This window comes from Loxodonta africana, chromosome 1 (assembly GCF_030014295.1).
Source record: "Loxodonta africana isolate mLoxAfr1 chromosome 1, mLoxAfr1.hap2, whole genome shotgun sequence".
Lineage (NCBI taxonomy): Eukaryota > Metazoa > Chordata > Mammalia > Proboscidea > Elephantidae > Loxodonta > Loxodonta africana.
The window spans coordinates 80,359,379-80,365,251 of NC_087342.1; the positions used below are offsets into that span (position 1 = coordinate 80,359,379).

The 5,873-nt window shown below is 41.0% G+C and overlaps 1 non-coding gene across 1 annotated transcript; it reads right to left on the reverse strand.

Annotated features, from left to right (window-relative positions):
• Nucleotides 1-5,480: 5,480 nt before the first annotated feature.
• Nucleotides 5,481-5,554, reverse strand: TRNAT-UGU (transfer RNA threonine (anticodon UGU)). Its single transcript has one exon. It is a non-coding gene; the product is annotated as a tRNA-Thr (tRNA).
• Between the last annotated feature and the right edge of the window lie 319 nt (nucleotides 5,555-5,873).

Here is a 5,873-nt window from a genome sequence, read left to right on the forward strand (position 1 = left end):
TGTTTCTATCATCCTCTCCTTTATTTACATATTCTTGAGGTCTGCCATGAAATGTTAATCAACATTTTGCATGTTTTATTTTCCCCACATTTAACTCATCAAACAGATAGCAATTTGTTTTAAAATAATAATAGCAATGATATATTGGTAGATTAGAGCTTAAGGGTAAGTGAAATGTATGACAGCAATGTCATGTGATGGGAGGGAAGATTTCATAATACTCTGTTATAAGGTATTTACACTACTCGTGAAGTGATATAGTGTTATTTGGAAGTGGACTTAGTTGTAGAGGTATATTGCAAATGCTAGGGCAACAAAATGCTCAATTAAACTAGAGAAGGCAAAAGAAAGAAAGAGACAAAGAAGCAAATAACAAGGGCAATGAATAGATAGCGGTTGCCAATATGGTAGATATTAATTAAATATACAGATAGAGCTTTAAATGCAAGTAGTCTAAATATATGTATTTTTCGTCTGGGTGTTCTAGAGGAGCAAAACCAGTGAAATGTATCTATAAACGTATAGAGAGATTTATTTCAAGGAAATAGCTCATGAAATTCTGGGGGCTGGAAAGTTCCAAATTCATGAATCTGGCAGCAGGCTGAAGTTCTCTGCTGCCTCATGGGCTTGGAGGGGCTGGTGAATCCAAGAACTCTAGGTCAGGTGGCAGCCTAGAGACTTCTGCAGGTTTATGTCCCAAGAATCAGAGGCTGGGCGTTGAGAAGAGTGCAGGGTCAAGACAGAGTGAGCTTTGCCAGAACATCCTTTTCTATACTAGAGACAGACCACATCCCCAAGGAAATTTTACTTTCAACTGATTGATCAGTCACACCAGATCATGAAACGGAAGGTGATTACATTATGGAAGAGTGCATGCCAAACCACTGAGAATCATGGCCTAGCCAAGTTGACACATAACATTAAGCATTACAAGACCAATCAAAAGACTATCAGAGTGGATTAAAAAAAAATAAAATACACTACGTATTGTTTTCAAGAAACCCACTTTATTTTTTAATTTTTATTGTGCTTTAAGTGAAAGTTTGCAGATCAATTTGGGCTGTCATGCAAAAGTTTATAAACACCTTGCTATATACTCTTAATTGCTCTCCCCCTAATGAGACAGCACACTCCTTCCTTCCACTCTCTTTTCATGTCCATTCTGCCAGCTTCTGACCCCTTCTGCTCTTTCATCTCCCCTCCAGACAGGAAATGCCAACATAGTCTCATGTGTCTACTTGAGCCAAGATGCTCATTCTTCCTGAGTATCATTTTCTATTCCATCGTCCAGTCCAATCCCTGTCTGAAAAGTTGGCTTTGGGCATGGTTCCTGTCTTGGGCTAACAGAAGGTCTGGAACCATGACCTCTAAAAAAAAAAAAAAATTTTTTTTTTTTTTCTGGGGTCCTTCTATTCTCAGTCAGACCATTAAGTCTGGTCTTTTTATGAGAATTTGGGGTCTGCATCCCACTGGTCTCCTACTCCCTCAGGGGTTCTATGTTGTGTTCCCTGTCAGGGCAGTCATTGGTTGTAGTTCTTCTGGTCTCAGGCTAATGTAGTCTCTGCTTTATATGGCCCTTTCTGCCTCTTGGGCTCATAATTACCTTGTGTCTTTGGTGTTCTTCATTCTCCTTTGCTCCTGGTGGTTTGAGACCGATTGATGCATCTTAGATGACCACTTGCTAGCCTTTAAGACCCCAGACGCCACTCTCCAAAGTGGGATGCAGAATGTTAATAGATTTTATTATGCCAATTGACTTAGATGTCCCCTGAAACCATGGTCCCCAAACCCCTGCCCCTGCTACACTGGCCTTCAAAGTGTTCAGTTTACTCAGGGAACTTCTTTACTTTTGGTTTAGTCCAGTTGTACTGACCTCTCATGTATTGTGTGTTGTTTTTTCCTTCACCTAAAATAGTTCTTATCTACTATCTAATTAATGAAAACCTCCCTCCCTCCCTCCCCCTCTCAGAATCAAAGAATATTCTCTTCTCTGTTTAAACTATCTCAAGTTTTTTATAGTAATGGTCTTATACAATATTTGTTCTTTCACAACTGACTCATTTCACTCAGCATAATCAAGAAACCCACTTTAAATATAAAGACACAGAGATTAAAGTAAAAAGATGGAGAAAGATATATCAGGTGTTATGGATTGAATTGTGTCCACCAAATATGTGTGTCAACTTGGCTAGGCCATGATTTTCAATATTGAGTGACTGTCCACCATTTTGTCATCTGAAGTGATTTTCCTATGCGTTGTAAATCCTGCCTTTATGATGTTAACGAGGTGGGTTTAGTGGCAGTTATGTTAATGAGGCAGGACTCAATTTACAAGATTAGGTTGTGTTTTCAGTCTATCTATTTTGAGATATAAAAGAGAAAAGTAAGCACAAAGACACAGGGACCTCATACCACCATGAAATGAGAGCCAGGAGAACAGTGCATTCTTTGGAATGGGGGGGCGGAGTCCCTGCAATGAGAAGCTCCTCGCCCAGGGAAGACTGATGACAAGGACCTTCCCCCAGAGCTGACAGAAACAGAAAGCCTTCCCCTGGAGCTGGCACCCTGAATTCTGACTTCTAGCTTCCTAGACTATGAGAGAATAAATTTATTTTTGTTAAACCATTCACTGGTGGTATTTCCGTTATATCCAAAAACTCAGAATTAGATAATTAAGACACCATGATGACACTAATCAAAAGAAAGTTGGAGTTGCTGTATTAATTTCAGACAAGTCGGATTTCAGGGCAAGGAAAATTATCAAAAGTACAGAAGGACATTAGGTAACGATTAAGGGGTCAGTTCTCCAAGAAGACATAACAATCCTGAATGTGTATGCACCAAATAACAGAGCATCAAAACATATGAGATAAAACTCATATCTGATACCACTTGTGTTCAAGTTGTATTCTGCAACACATGGGTTGTCATGAGTCAGAGTCAACTCCATGGCAACTGCTGCTGGTAGTGAATCTAAGATATAAAATAAATTCTTAAAACACACAATAAAAAACACAAGCAACCCACTTAAAAAGTAGGTAAAATATTTGAACAGACACCTCAGCCAAGGAGATATACAGATGACACGTGCCATTAAAAAAATACACCAACCAGTTGCCCCATAAGTAGACTTGTGCTTCATAGAGTTTTTAATGAAGTAGATCCCCAGGTCTTTCTTCTGAGGCACCCCTACCCTTTGCCATCGAGTCGATTCCAACTCATAATGACCCTATAGGACAGAGAGTACTCCCTCATAGGGCTTCTGAAGAGTGTCTGGTGGATTCAAACTCCTAGCTGTTGGTCAGCTGTTGATGGTTTTAAACCACCAGTCTTTCAGTTAATAGCCAAGCACTTAACTTTTTGTAACAGCCAGGAACTCCTATATGCCACTGTTGTTATTAGTTGTTGTTAGGTGCCATTGAGTCAGTTCCTACTCATAGTGACCCTATGTGCAACAGAAAGAAACACTCCCTGCACCTGTGCCATCCTCATAATCATTGTTACACCTCAGCCCATAGTTGCAGGCACTGTGTCAATCCGTCTTATTGCAAGTCTTCCTCTCTTTCACTGGCCGTCTGCTTTATCAAGCATGATGTCTGTCATGGATTGAATAATGTTCCCCCCAAAATGTGTGTATCAACTTGGTTAGACCATGATTCCCATCACTGTCTGGTTGTCCTTCATTCTGTGATTGTAATTTTACATTAAGAGGCTTAGGATGGGATTGTAACACCACCCTTACTCAGGTCACCTCCCTGATCCAGTGTAAAGGAAGTTTCCCTGGGGTGTGGCCTGCACCACCTTTTATCTCTCAAGAGATAAAAGGAAAGGGAAGCTAGCTGAGAGTTGGGGACCTCATACCACCAAGAAAACAGCACCAGGAGCAAAGTGCATCCTGTGCCTGAGAATCTCCTTGACCAGGGAAAGATTGAGGACAAAGACCTTCCCCTAGAGCTGACAGGGAGAGAAAGCTTTCCCCTGGAGCTGATGCCCTAAATTTGGACTTCTAGCCTACTAGACTGTGAGAAAATAAATTCTCCTTTGTTAAGAGCATCCACTTGGGGTATTTCTGTTATAGCAGCACTGGATAACTAAGACAGAATTTGTCTTTCTCTAGGGACTGGTCACTCCTGATAACATGTCCAAAGTACATGAAATGAAGTCTTGCCATCTTTGCTTCTAAGGAGCATTCTGGCTGTACTTCTTCCAAGACAGATTTATTCATTCTTCTGGCAGTCAATGGTATCTTCAATATTCTTCACCAACACCATAATTCAAAGGTGTCAATTCTTCTTCAGTCTTCCTTATTCATTGTCCAGCTTTAGCATGCATATGAAAAAAAAAAATCCTGTGGAGCATGTCTACTCTGGCCTATAGGGCCACTGTGAGTCAGAATCCACTCGACTGCAACAGGTTTAATCTTTATGGAAGCCAACTGCCACATGTTTCTTCCCTAGAGTGGCTGGCAAGTTCCAATCACTGACCTTTTGGTTAGAAGCTGAGCACTTACCACTGTGCAACCACAGCTCCTTTCAGGATGTCACCAGGGCCATGTTTTTGCAGAGGTTCTAGGGGAAGACCCCGTCTTGTCTCCTCCAGGTTTTGGTAGCCCCAGGTATTCTTGGCTTAAGCCTGCAGCATAACTCCATGGCCATTTTCCTCTGTGTCTCTGTGTCTTTTCTCCTATTTTATAAGGATATCACTCAGAAGGGATTAGAGCCCACCCTAATCAAGTATGAGGTCGTGTTGATTTAACTGGTAACATCTTCAAAGACCCTACCTCCAAACAAGATGACATTCACAGATACTGGGGGTTAGAACTTCAATGTATCTTTTTGGGGGACACAAATGAGTCCATAACACAGATGTACGCATATACCATAGATTATTCAATCAGCCTCAGTTAATTGACATGTGGGTTATTTTGTCTTTTTCTATCATAAAGTTTAAACAGATGAGCCACATTACTGTTTCGTTTTGTATTTTTACCCAGGTGTTTGGAATTGATTGCTAACAAAGATTTGCTGGATGGGAGGATAAATGCAAATAACGTTTTGCTAGCTACAGCTGTGCGCATTCTGAATCTGTGCATATCTCATACCGGAAGCTCAATAAATATTTTTTGGAGAGAAAGAACTTGCATAATTTAATGCAAAAACTTACATGAAGAGTTATTTAGGGCATTTCACTTTTCCTTTGGAAGTGGGAGTTCTGCAGCCACAACTGCTTGGGATTAATAGAATCAGAATTTGGAGTACAGTAAGCACAGGAGGGAAACCCTGGTGGTGTAGTGGTTAAGAGCCACAGCTGCTAACCAAAATCTAGGTAGAATCCACCAGACGCTCCTCAGAAACCCTATGTGGCAGTTCTACTCTGTCATTTGAGGTCGCTGTGAGTCGAATTGACTAGATGGCAACCGGTTTGGTTTTTTGGTTTGGGGTTAGAGAGGAGATTGGTTTGCAGTGCAGCGGAAAATGTCAAGGCCCTACTGGGACTTGAACCCAGGATCTCCTGTTTACAAGACAGGCACTTTAACCAGCTAAGCCATAGAGCCCACACAGGTGCCTGGGTTAGTACTCGTTCTGTCCTGTCGGATTAGTTGAAATACTCTTGCTACAAAGTCCACACGATCAAATGCAGTTTACAGTGAGAAAACGGGCAAACTCCAGGAAGAGGCTTTTGCTTACTCATATGTACTGTAGAACTAATAAAGCAGGAAAAGATTCGGGCAGCTGCAGTGTCTGGGCCAATAATTCTTTATTTAGTGCAAGGATAAAATTCAGTAACTAAGTCGAGGCTGCCCAGTCGTTCTAAATGGGATAAAGTTTTCTAAAACCAACATTTGCTGTTACGCCTCATCTTATATAACTTAG